The 14,294-nt window shown below is 38.9% G+C and overlaps 1 protein-coding gene across 6 annotated transcripts in view; it reads right to left on the reverse strand.

Moving 5' to 3' along the window:
- The window catches only part of LOC134359854 (nucleus accumbens-associated protein 2-like), a 68,719-nt gene that overhangs the window by 31,363 nt on the left and 23,062 nt on the right, over positions 1-14,294 (reverse strand). For 4 of the 6 annotated variants that reach the window (XM_063073600.1, XM_063073602.1, XM_063073597.1 and 1 more), the window contains exon 2: positions 6,116-6,198. The exons of the other annotated variants lie outside the window; for them this stretch is intronic. The gene's annotated coding sequence lies outside the window, so the exon portion shown is untranslated. The remainder of the gene's footprint in view (positions 1-6,115; positions 6,199-14,294) is intronic. 6 annotated transcript variants of the gene reach the window in all.

The following is a 14,294-nucleotide window of genomic DNA, read 5'->3' on the forward strand; positions in this document are numbered from 1 at the left end:
CTGCAATATAGAGATCAGTTTAGCTTTACTTTTAAATAGAATGATTTAGACCAAGTAGGCAATCTAATCTTAATAGTAAAGCAGCTCTATATTAGCTTTTTTTAAAAAAGTTAGGTGGAAACCCATGCTACTTATCAACATAATGAATCAATAAATGGAAATAAAGCCATATGTAAGGCTTCAGATTCATGTGTAGCCTGGAAAGAAATAGATTTGAAGCATCAGCGATTATTTTGGCCTAATTTCTTCATGATTTCTGCCTATATTATGCAAAAGTCCTGCTAAACAATGGATTGAGTGACTTCATACAATTTTGAGGACTGGAAATCATATATTGTCTGTTTAATTTTTCATCCAGTTATATTAATATTTCCAGATGGGAAAATTATTGTAATACATCATACATATTATAGCATCTAAAGCCAACTCTCAGTCAACTTTAAAAACCAATGAACAAGTTGTTCATACACCTTCCCTTGCTCATTGTTTTAAATTTTTGAAAACTCTCCAACCCATTAACGTGTTCAATCCAATCATGTGGTACAGACTAGTGAAATAAATCACTAGTCCATCGGTTTAAAAAAAATCAATGCTTCCTCAACTTAATGCTCATCTTGTATTACTCGGGAGACTGATTTCTTAAACTTAGCTTTAAAATGAGTCAATGAGCAACTAGTATCAGTGAATCAGATTTTGTCACTTTCATTGCTTCATTACCATTTATGGCAACACAGCCTGGTACTTTATAAGCAAATCAGCCTGAGTCAGCATTACTGGACATGAGAACATCAGGACAGAGTACCCATTTATCCTGCATTGAATGTTGTGAAAACAGAGCTTGGCTGGGACATGTGCCATGTACACATTTCCCCCTTTGTGCTCCATTGCAGATCGTTTTTATCTGCCAGTTTGCACAATTACTACTCAAGACATGTTGCAAAAAACATTTCCCCTTCAATGCCTTTTCTTTTCTCAAACTATGCAGTGGTCAGCAATGCTGGGAACGAGCTCTCCGAACTAAGGTTAAGTTGTAATTAACAATAAGAATACAAAGCAGCCTAAAAAAAACTTCATTATGCTGTATTAAGACATTTATGAGTTTTCCAGTTGTCCAAATTATATTACACTCACACAGAAATTTATAGTCAGGCAGAAACTTACAATCAGGATTTAGTGAATGTCATACATTTTGTGAGCTTAAATTCTTCAAGTAATTCATAATAGTTATCCTATCTAGCAGCACATATAGTTAGAACGTTGAGTTCCTTAAAGTAACTGGGGGAGGGTGATCAACTGCCACGACTGAGTTCTGGGTAAGTAACATCAAAAATTGTACTTGGGTAGAGGTAAATTCTACTGAATCTGTGAATGAACAACAATTTCTACCAGTTGAACAATAACATTTCGTAATCTAAAACCAGCAAGAGCAGTGTCTTTATGATGCTAAATTAGCTTGCAATTACCCAAGTGAGCAGTTCAGGGCACTTTATTGAAACTGTTCCAAATCAAACGAAGTACAGAAAACAGAGGGCATGAAATCTAACATCAAGTTCAATATTAAAAGATAGCTTTAGAAGAGCAACCTAAATTATATATTACCAAACAGATAACTTTTTCATTAATGGGATGTTGAAGATACTGATCTAAAGTAATGGAATATAATATTTTCATCCCCTGCTCCAAGTTGAGGAAACTCAAAAACTTCTACAGGTGTACCATGAGAGCATTCTGACGGTGCATTACTGTCTGGTACGGGGAAGCTACCGCACAGGCCCGAAGAAATCTGCAAAGTACTCAGGACATCTTCAGGGAGCAGTGTCTCAGAAAGGCATCGTCCACTATCAAGGACCTCCAGCACCCAGGGCATGCCCTTTTTTCCACTGTTACCATCAGGTAGGAGAAGCCTGAAGGCACACACTCAATGATTCAGGAACAGCTTCTTCCCCTTTGCCACCTGATTCCTAAACGGACATTGAACCCTTGGACACTACCTCACTTTTTAAAAATATATACTATTTCTGTTTTTCCATTTTTAATCTATTCTATATACGTATACAGTAATTGATTTGCTTATTTATTATTTTATTTTATGTATTTTTTTCTCTTCTATATCATGTATTGCATTGAACTGCTGCTGCTAAGTTAACAAATTTCACGTCACATGCCGGTGATAACAAACCTGACTCTGAAACCTCTGGTCAACTGCTCTATTATTTCCTTATATCAGAGGGATCCCAACCTTTTTTTAATGCTGTGTACCCCTACCGTTAGCCGAGGGGTCTGTGGACCCCAGGCTGAGAACCCGTCTTATATACTCAGCACAAACATTTGTTAAAGCTCCTGCACCATCCAATCACAAAACATTTCAATTCTTAAATCCTCCTTGTATGTTTTGGTCTTTCTGAAGGCAATTACTTGACTTCAAAAACAGCAAGGTTCCTTGTTTTACTGAGAATGCCTGCAAGAAAATGAGACTTTGGGTAAATATGGTGACATATACGTACTATGATAATACATTTACTTTGAACTTTTTGAACATCCTGTAGTAGTTCTGTGAGGGATGGTAAAGGAGATAGTTCACACTAATGGCCAATAATGCAGAATGAGTTGTGAAAGATGATATAATGGAAGATTTTCATTAAGGTTTTGGCATATTGGCAGATTCTTGGTAGCTGACAGCAGTGACAGCAAAGGAGCAAGGGCCGGGTGAGGAATAGCTTTCATGTTTTGCTGACTTTGAGGCATCCCAATAAATATTCCAGGCAAATTTTGAAATGTACTATCCACACTGGACAAAGAGCAATCACAATTCACCTCCCTGAATACCCAGGGTTCTATGATATTCTCCACGGTAAATAGACATTTAAGACATCACCCTGCACACAGCTTCATATTGATCTCTCCCTAGTTAGCCTTTCGCCATTAATAAATTTACAGAATCTTTTGGGATTCTCCTTTACCTTATCTGCCATAGCTATCGTGTCCTCATTTTATCCACTTCATTTCCCTCCTGTAGTCCTAGAACCCTTTTACTCATGGGATTTGCCAATCCCAGCTGCATATATCTAGCATATAACTGAATTTTTTTTCTCCAGAGCCTCAATATCCCTCATGAACTAGGGTTCTCTAATCCAGCCAGCCTTACACTTCACAACGCCAGGAACATATTGGTCTTGAATTCTCCCCATCTCACTTTTAAAAGCCTCCTACAAGGATCCTATACTAAAATTGCATTACATGAAGATGGCGAACTTGCCACCATTTAAAATGCTTTTGACAATAAACCCATTTCAGCTACATGTACTGCTGTAACATGTACAGGTGTTCCCCGCTTTTCGAACGTTCGCTTTACGAAACCTCGCTGTTATGTAAGACCTACATTAGTTACCTGTTTTCGCTAACAGAAGGTCTTTTCACTGTTACGAAAGAAGGCAGCGCGCGCCCCAAGCACCCAAGCTCCTCCCCCCGGAACTGTATTCTAGACGGCACTGCTTAAACACATGCCTGTGAGCATCTGTGCTTTATCTCGATTTATTTTGAGCACCCGTTAGCAAGATGAGTTCTAAGGTATCGGAAAAGCCTAAAAGAGCTCGTAAGGGTGTTACACTTAGCGTAAAACTAGACATAATTAAGTGTTTCGATCATGGTGAACGAAGTAAGGACAAAGTGAGTTTGGCTTGTGGAAGTTGATGAAGATGTTGAAGAGGTTTTCGCATCCCATGACCAAGAACTGACAGATGAAGAGCTGATGCAATTGGAAGAGGAAAGGATAACAATCAAAACCGAATGCAGTAGTGAACAGACCAAAAGTGAAGTCGTCCAGGAACTGAACGTGAAACAACTGCGTGAGATTTTCGCTGCAATGATTGCAGAAAAGTACGATTTTAATTTTGAAAGGGTACGTAGGTTTAGGGCATATTTGCAGGATGGTTTGAGTGGTTACAAAGAACTGTATGATAGAAAAATGTGCAAGGCTAAGCAGTCAAGCATACTGTTGTTTTTCACCAGCCATAGCAGACCACGAACCTCAACCTTCGACATCAAGGCAGGCAGATATAGAAGAAGATGACCTGCCTGCCCTGATGGAAACAGACAATGATGAGATGACACCCCAGTGTCCCACCACCCCAACCCCCGGACCACGGACAGATACCGATCCGCGAAGAATGCAGCGGTAGCCAGGACGCACCCAGCACATCTTTAAGAAAAAAGCCGAAATAAACAAGCTAGTTCAATTAGGTGCTGTCTGGCACGTAAATGTCAGCCCAGATCAGAGGCGCTTTCTGATCTGGGCCGACATTTACGTGCCAGGTGGCACCTAATTAATTAGCTTGCTTATTTCGGCTTTTTTCTTAAAGATGTGCTGGGTGCGTCCCGGCTACCGCTGCATTCTTCGCGCATCGGTATCAATCAGCGGCCTGGAGGTTGGGGACCACTGCACCACCCCAACCTCCAACAACTCAGCCTAACATACCATCATCAGTGTGCTTGGCGCTGTCTTCCCGATTCCGGTAAGTGATACTACACTGTACATACACTATTTCTACTTAATATAGGCGGTGTATTTTTATGTGTTATTTGTTATGATTTGGCAGCTTCATAGCTTAAAGGTTACTGGAGACAGTGTTTCTGCCGAGAGCACTTGCGCCATGTTTCTGCCCAGAGCGCTTGCGTGAGATTTTTGCTATGATGGACAGTGCAGGCAATGATTGTGGAAAAGTATTTCTACTTTATATAGGCAGTGTATTTATCATATCGTTCCTGCTTTTACTATATGCTACTGTTATTTTAGGTTTTGTGTGTTATTTGGCATGATTTGGTAGGTTATTTTTTGGGTCTGCGAACGCTCACAAATTTTCCCCATATAAATAAATGGTAATTGCTTCTTCACTTTACGACATTCCGGCTTACGAACCGTCTCATTGGAATGCTCTACCTTCGGTTGGCGGGGGAAACCCGTACCACGTACAGAAGTTAAAAAAAAACTCAATGTAATAATACTGTCTACTTGACACAGTGTATTTGAATTTATACCTGTCAATCTGAAAATAAATGAGCATAAAAATGGGGAGGGAGATGTGGGAGTCAAAAATACCAGCATCATTTTGGCACAGCTTGGTCTGGATCAGTAATTGCGGGCAAGCAGAAACTTCAGCCAAGTATGATCTACATGAAATGAAAGCATCTACAAATGAAATAAAATTGTATGGTGTTGCCTTCTATTCAATCATTCAGGAGCTGGAGGCATTTCTGGGGAAAGTATATGCCATAAAGCAAAAAGCTCACACTTCATTCTTAATGTTTTACACTACAATGGAGTTTTACTAGTACAACATATCAGCATTCAGTCCTCTTTTCTTTTGCTACACCTATCTTGTGTAAAATAATGAACTACAAATAGTTTTGAATACCAACTGTAAGTCTGTTATATTCAAGAAAGGCACAACCAAAATCAACACTTAAAAGTTGAATTCTACTTCATTTTTAAAGTATGTTAAGGTAGATCTATCTGCTAATAAAAATATCAAGGTCACCAAAATCCAATAAACACTTTGTTTTTTTTTGTAGGTATTCCACTAATTCTCAATTCGTAGCTGTTGTACTTACCTGAACTGGTCACTATTCCAAAAAGCACATTAACAAGGACATTGATGTAGCTTGAGTAAGTACCATAAATTTGAATTTTTAAAAGACATTGAAAATGGCAAAATTGCATACCCAATTAAGATAATAATAAGGTTTACTCAGAGGATAGACTAGATAATGATAAATAGTCTTAAAGCAGCAACATTACGGTCCATCACAGCCCAAAATGATTTTTGTCAATGGATGATTCCTGTCGACTCTATACTCAATACTCCACTAATGCAAGTGCCTATTCAGTGGGTCTTTTTGAAAGATGTGCAGCTGAGTTAGAATGCAATTCAGCCATTTTCATGCTGAATTTGCACCACCACAGACAAATCTGGCATGAAAAATCATAGGATGACAACAGGATTAACTGTCATTTTGATCATTACTGGGCTTCCTTTAGTGAAGACTGTGCTCCAATCGGACTGGCTCAGCAATGTACAACTTCACACAGTACAGTTTCCCCCCCTCCCCCACCCCTTACCAGCTAATTCAGTCGTCTTGTGTCAATAGCAGTATCCTTGTCGACTTGAAATTAATATTTTCTCAGCTCACACGGGAAGATCACTAAAAAAATAAAGTAAACCATTGTCCGGGCAGGAAGCAAACAAAGCAGCTAGACACAAAAGAACTTTGATAAGTAATGCTTCATCTTAGATTATAATGTTACAGCTAACCAGGGCGATGAAGACAAGCTCAGGCATTGTGTACCTGTGGTTTCGGCAATGATTTTGACAGTACTCTTGCAGAACACTTCAATACGGGGAGGAAAATTAACTAAGCTACTCCAGTGATATCGAGTTACTATAATACTTTAAAATCTATTTGTCAATTAAAGCATCACACCTTAATCAATGTTCCAGTCATGGAGCTGCTGCAGAAACCTGAAGACACTCACACTCTTAACAAGGGCTAAAATGTGTCTGCTTCAAGGCATCAATGAGGTTTAACTAAACCACTTGTTTGTACTAGGAAACCCAATAGTGCAAAGAGGGAAAAAAGTTTCCATATTCAACCATTCTGCAAATCAAATGCAACACACATGGTAACACATTCAACCACAAAACCAGAATTTCCTCTGACATTCATTGCAACATCAAGAGATGTACTGTAATTCTTGTTGATTCATAAAAGAAAAATGAGAGTCATTCATGAAGCACAAAGACTGTTAATTATGTGCAGGATATTTAACAGGCGTATTTCCATTTGCTCAGCACATCGTCACATTTGGGTGTTTTTAAGACCGATGAAATCAAGCTGAATAATCCTCCTCTTTTAAGTGCTCTGTATTTCTTACAAGGGAAAGTCCCAATCCAGTGTGGGGGGGGGGAGAGAACTAACTTCAATGGCTGTCAAAGAATATTTTTAACATCCAAGTGCTAAACAGTGATCAGCAGCACTACAATGCAAACCCAAATTTAGTTAAAACTTGTGCCCTGTTCAGCAGCCACATGCTTATAATTTGATAATTCTGCTTTAATCCAACCGAGATTGCTGGATGTATCCTGACAATGAAAGCTGAATTGGTCCGTAACAATCACAATTTAAATCATAGCTCAACAACTTTAAGTTCCATTCTAAAGACTTGTGTAACTCAGTAAAAATACGCAGGGATAAGAGAATGGGCAACTTTTAAAAGACCTAAAAGGAGATGATTTTCATATAACTCCATCTAGTGATTCCTGAGCAGTGCCATAACAGCATCCAGTTGAAACAGATCCCATTGATAAAAGATGGTCACGACAAGTTCCATATCCTGAGCAGATCCTAAACAAAACTATTTTGAGAATACTACTTGGTGGGTTTATGGCAGAGCCCTTTTCTAAACTCATCACCACCAGCAGATGACTACTTCTGCTAGATGATTTATCTGGAATAAATTTCACTAAATGATATTTCAAAACCCATTATGCATTACTTCCCCTAACCTCACTGAAGTCTTTGATTTCATTGGGAAAGAGAGGGGTAGGGGGTGGGAAGAACTGGACAACCTAAAATAGGTTGTCCACAGAAATTTGCCTCCACTTTGCATTTTTCCACAACAGAAGGCAAGCCATAATACTAACCAATGGGTCAGTAATGCAACAAAATATTTATGAAGACCAATAAAGCAGCATCATTGTAGAAACAGAAAACCTACAGCACAATAAAAGCCCTTCAGCCCACAAAGCTGTGCTGAACATGTCCTTAACCTTAGAAATTACCTAGGGTTACCCATAGCCCTCTATTCTTCTAAGCTCCATGTTCCTATCCAGGAGACTCTTAAAAGACCCTATCGTATCCACCTCCACCTCCATTGCCGGCAGCCCATTTCACGCACTCACCACACACTGCATAAAAAACTTACTCCTGACATCTCCTCTGTACCTACTTCTAAGCATCTTAAAACTGTGCCCTCTCATGCTAGCCATTTCAGCCCTGGGAAAAGGCCTCTGACCATCCACACAATCCAATTATCTTAATACATTTTTAAAATGCTTTATCAATCTTGTCTCCACAAACTTTCCATGGAAGTGGAAAGAATTCTTCAGGACGAAGAGGAAGTTGCACAACCTACCACCAGAACGAAGGCAATTCCAACCTCAGCACTCAAAATGCAGATAATTGTGCATGCTTGAATGGAGAGTTCCAAGACATCTTTGATTTGTCAAAGTACAAGATGATAGGTCTTGCACTCAACAAGACTAAGATCCTCTATGAAGGCCCTTAATTTTGGCTGCCAAAATGTGATAGTCATTTTGTAAACCTCAGGATTACATAAACAAGAGGAACATTTACTTTGGAACTGACTGAGTATATTAACCTGGTTAACAGAAAAACATATGACAATAATTCAATACATTCATGCCAAGCAACATACACAAAATGTTGGAGAACTTAGCAGGGCAGGCTGCATCTATGGAAGAGTACAGTTGACGTTTCAGGTTGAGACAGTTCATCAGGACTGTAGAAAAAAAGTGAGGAGTCAGAGTAAGAAGGTTGGGGCAGGGAAGCACATTCATGCCAATACATTTCTTGAACCACTACTTCAAGTCAACGTAAGCAAGGTTGTTCAGCTATAGGCTTCCAGTGAAGCAGTATATTAGGTTTGTTGTTGATAGTCACTTTTACCACAAATCCAGACCTCTGCAACAGCACCTTTCAAACAAGGGCAAGTTACATGGATGAGCAACTCTTTCCCAAAAGAACAAGCCAACATCAATGCTCAAAGGCTATCCAATGTCCTTCAACTAACTTTGGATTTTTCCAGACAAATCATTATGGTGTTTCTAGGAATATTCTGTTGAAGCTACAGGAAACCCTCTCCAAATTTTAAGAATGCTAGGTAAGCAAATATTTCAGAGTTGATGTCAAGCCAATCATTTTTCTATTTTACTCAATTTATACGTTGTTTATCTGATGTGAATTTTGCAGTCTTGTAGGTTTACCAAGGTCTTTAATCTTTTGAAAGGGAAGAAGTAACGTACTTTATTTCTGCATCCACTTGTCTTCACAATGGTTGATTTTTTTTTCCTTTTCATTGAATATTCTACTCATAGTATCTATTGATTTTTTTTAAAGACACTTATTCTCAAAATGCAACCAGCAGTCTTGCCAAGGGCAGTAAGATTTAAACATTGTACAAACTGGGTATGAACTGGGTGGAGGAATAAGAGTGAATCAATTGGGCTTATGACTGTGGTTATCTGGCAACTTGGTTAAATCATAAATTACCAGGATTACAATAATTGTTAGTCCAGAGTTACAACCATCACATCAGGGTACACTAATACTTTTATAGTGAACCACGAGGGATAAATGTGTTTGAAGAAATGCATAGCAGGGAACAAGTAAGTACATGGTGAATAAAGTCTTGCCAAGAAAAATATTAAGAAATTAAGTAGATCAAGATTCTATGTTTTCTACTGCAGGTTTAACAGAAAAAGCTTTCCAAATAACTGAAGAATCAGAGGGCAAAGGCAAGCTATTATCTGGAATGCGCTTTCCTAAAGGGGGGGGAGGGTAAAATTGGTAAGTACTTTCAAAGGGAACTGGACACTTATTGACGAAAAAACTCATTGGCAATATGGCCAAATGCGCTGAGGAATCTTAGGCAGCAGCTTTCATGAATTTCAGATGACCTACGGTATTCTACAAATGTTGCAAGCACAAAGAAATCCATTTGAATGCAATGCATTAAAATCTTCATTAGCCTGTAATGGGTTGGGTTGATCAGACCCAAACTACTTGAGTGTCCAGAAAATCAAAATCAGGTTTATCATCACCAACATGTGCCGTGAAATTTGTTAACTTTGCAGCAGTAGTTCAATGCAATACATGATAATATCTAAATAAACAAATAAATCTATATCTATATAGAGAATAGATTAAAAATAGTGCAAAACAGAAATAATATAAAAACCAAACAAAGTGAGGTAGTGTTCATGGGTTCAATGTCCACTTAGGATTCAGATGACAGAAAAGAAGATGATGTCCCTGAATTGCTCAGTGTGCACCTTCAGGCTTCTGTACCTTCTTCCTGAAGGCACAATAAGAAAAGGGCACATCCTGGGTGATGGGGTCCTTAATAATGGACATCAACTTTCTGAGGCACCGCTCCTTGAAGATGTCATGGAGGTGAGTGCCCAAGATGGAGATGTGGTAATAAGCAACTTAAAAACCTAATTTATCATAAAATAGAAAGCACAAATAAACTACACTAAATATTACGTAGCAAGCCAAAAAGATTTCCAGGCTCATGATTTTTTAGTCACCACTTAATTGGGAACTTCAAATTCCGACTCACTCATGAAACCACACATGGGTCCCAGGCATTGATTGCGATCCCTGGTCCATGCACAGCCCAATAAACCAGGAAAGGCAGCTCAACATATTTACAAGCGTCACAAAGCAGGGAGACCCAGAAACAGACAATTTGATCTTCTGTGCTCATACCATTAACTCAGCCTGGTTTATTTCATTCAAACATGTCAATCACAGTGTTCCACATTCCCTTATAAATCAATTAGACACTTTAATGATCACTCCTCATCCACAAGTCCAATGTTTTAGACACAACATTCCTCAGACTCACAAAAGGACGTTACATATAAACAATAAGCCTGAATCCAAAAAAGAATCCATCAAGCCAACTTGACTGACACCAAGAAAGAATCCATCAACCTAGTTTCAAACCGACCAGACATATAGTCATTAATAGATATCCTCGTGTTAATGGTACAAGACCAAGAAAGAATCCAGCTGCTAACAGCAAACATTCTACAGACATTAAGTGTTTACCTCGTCCAGACATTCTGCAAACATTATTCACCAACAGACCCACACGCTAAGAGTTCAGAAAGAGTTAAATTATTCATTCATCCAATGCTTTACAAAATTTAATACAATACATAGCCTTATAGCAATACATGGGGATTATAAAAACTCAAATTGCATCAAAACATTAATGCCAGAAACAAAAAGGTATAAATTTACCTAAAGTCCTGAGAAATTAGATTTTAGCAGCTGTTAATGAAATGTTCTCTTTATTGTTAAGGATGATTGAAATTATGAGTTTACCAGCACTGCACTTTCTCTGTAGCTGTTAAAACTTTATTCTGCATTCTGTTATTACTTTACTTTGCACGACCTCAACGCAGTGAAGAGAAGGTGCTTTGTGAAATTGAAAGATCTGAAGGTAGGTAAGTCACCTGGATCAGATGGACTATATCTCAGGATTCTGTAATCTGTAGTTGAAGAGACTGTGGAGACATTAGTAGTTATCTTTCAAAAATTATAAGATTCTGGAATGGTTCTGGAGGACTGGAATTTCACTCCACTCTAAGAAGGGCAGATGGCAAAAGACATGAAATTATAGGTCAGTTAGCTTGAGCTCAGTGGAGGCACATGATAAAAATAGGCCAAAGTCAGTCAGGTCTAATGGGAAATCTTGCCTGTCAAATCTATTGGAGTTCATTAAGGAAACAACAGGCAGGATAGACAAAAGATGTTATTTACTTGGATTTTCAGAAGACCTTTGTCACGGTGCCACACAAGAGGCTACTAAGAAAGATTAGAATGGACAGAAGCAACACACACAAAATGCTGGTAGAACACAGCAGGCCAGACAGCATCCATAGGAAGAAGCACAGTCGACGTTTCTGGCTGAGACCCTTCATCAGGACTAACTGAAAGAAGGAATAGCAAGAGATTTAAAAATGGGAGGGGGAGGGGGAGATCCAAAACGATAGGAGAAAACAGGAAGGGGAGGGATAGAGCTAAGAGCTGGAAAGTTGATTGGCAAAAGGGATACAAGGCTGGAGAAGGGAGAGGATCATGGGATGAGTGGCCTAGGGAGAAAGAAAGGGGGAGGGGAGCACCAGAGGAAGATGGAGAGCAGGCAAGGAGTAATTGTGAGAGGGAGAGAGAGGGAAAAGAGAGAGAAAAAAAGGAAAAAATAAAAAATAATAAATAAGGATTGGGTAAGAACAGGAGGAGGGGCATTAACGGAAGTTAGAGAAGTCAATGTTCATGCCATCAGGTTGGAGGCTACCCAGAAGGAATATAAGGTGTTGCTCCTCCAAACTGAGTGTGGCTTCATCTTGACGGTAGAGGAAGCCATGGATAGACATATCAGAATGGGAATGGACAGAAGATTGGTTGACCAGCAGCAAGCAATGAGTGGGAATAAAGGGAGTCTTTTCTGATTGGTTGCTGGTATCTATTGGTATTCCACAGGGATCAGTGTTGGGGCCACTACTTTTCATATTATATGTTAATGATCTGGATGACAAAATTGATACATTTGTGGCCAAGCCCCCAGATAATCCAATGACAGGTAGAACTAAGGAAGCAGCAAGTTTGCAGAAGCACTTGGACAGATTAAGAGAATGGGTGCATTGACAGATGAAATACAGTGTAGGAAAGAGTAAGGTAAAAGGAATAAAAGTGTAGACTATTTTCTAAGCAGGGGGCAAATTCTGAAACCGAAAGTGTAAAGGAACTTGGGAGTCCTATTGCACGCTTCCCTGGAGGTTAACTTACAAGTTGAGTTGGTAATAAGAAAGGCAAGTGCAATGTTAGCATTCATTTTGAGAGGACTAGAATATAAAAGAATGTAATTCTGACTTCATAAGGAATTAATCAGACCAAATCTGGAGTATTGTGAGCAGTTTTAGACCCCATATTTAAGAATGAATCTGTTGGCATTGAAGTGCACCCAGAGGTTTACAAGAATGATCCCAGGAATGAAAAGGATAACATATTTGAAGTGCTTGATGGCTCTGGGCTTGTACTCACTGAAGTTTAGAAGAATGAAAGATGATTTCACTGAAACCTACCAAATACAGAAAGGTCCACTAGATAGTGTAGTCATGCAGAGGATGTTTCCAATAGCGGGAGAGTCTAGGACCAGAGGGCACAGCCTCAATAAAAGGATGTCCTTTTTAGGATAGATGACAAGGAATTTCTTTAGCCAGAGGGTGGTGAATCTGTGGAATTCACTGCAACAGACAGCTATGAAAACCAAGTCACAGTATATTTAAAGCGGAGGTTGGAAAATATTTAATTAGTAAGATCATCATAGGGTATAGAGAGAGAGAATGGGATTAAGAGGTAAAATAAATTAGTCATGATCACAAGGCAGAGCAGACTCAAAGGGCCAAATGGCCTAATTCTGCTCCTACAGTAGGTCTTGTGGAAATGATTTGAGCTTTATGAACAGTATGCAAAACAAGCTCACTGTATCTTGGTATATGTAACAATAATAAACCAGCTTCCATCATAACATATTGGAAAAAATACCTTGCAATTCATCACACAAGACCACAAAGCAGTCTTTATAATAACTTGGATTTTGCAACAATTATGTTAGGGTAAATCTCACAAAGATCACACAGCATCACTCAGGTCCGATCCAACCTAGGCTTTAATCTATTAAGGAAACTCTACAAGGCTTTAGGACATGTTTAAAAACAAAGATTAGCTGGACCTAGTAATTACTAATTACAGATCATATTGTTAACCAGGATAAGATGCTGAATTTGTTGAAAATTTGAGATATTCCAACAGAAATCCCAGAAGCTGCCAACTGCAGCAAGTCAATAAGAAAGGAGAGAGCAGGCTGAAACATATTCAATGCTAAGCCAAAACAAATGAGGAGCTCCATACTTCTAAACTTAATTTAAAATTAATACTAGTTAAATGCAGCAGAATAAATTGTCCCCAATATCAACTATCTCATTTGTAACTTTACCGGTCTAGCCACCTAAACAAATAAAAGGCATGCTTCTGAATGCAGAGGAAAGCAGGAAAGGGGAGGAAAGAGAGAAACCAATTAGTGTATACTTGTACATGCCAATGAGTTAAGTGGAACAGCAACAATGACACCTTTACCTTGTTTTCTGTTGGAAATGACACTTTAATAAGCTGCCAGAAGCAATTTTAAGCAAAGTCACTATGCAAATCATGGAGCACCTAGAAAGTCAACCATCTGCAATGACATTCAGCTCCAAAATTAACTGACCTTCCAAAATGAACTTTCCAACTTTTTAATGCAGACCAAAACCCTCTCAAGCTAGGATGGCCTGATAAGCTTGACCCATTCTTCTCCACAGAGAAACCAAGACAAGCACCAGGAACACAGCTGTGTTTTAGTGAACCTGGATTCAAGGCTACAGATCTAT

Source organism: Mobula hypostoma, chromosome 21 (assembly GCF_963921235.1).
Source record: "Mobula hypostoma chromosome 21, sMobHyp1.1, whole genome shotgun sequence".
Lineage (NCBI taxonomy): Eukaryota > Metazoa > Chordata > Chondrichthyes > Myliobatiformes > Myliobatidae > Mobula > Mobula hypostoma.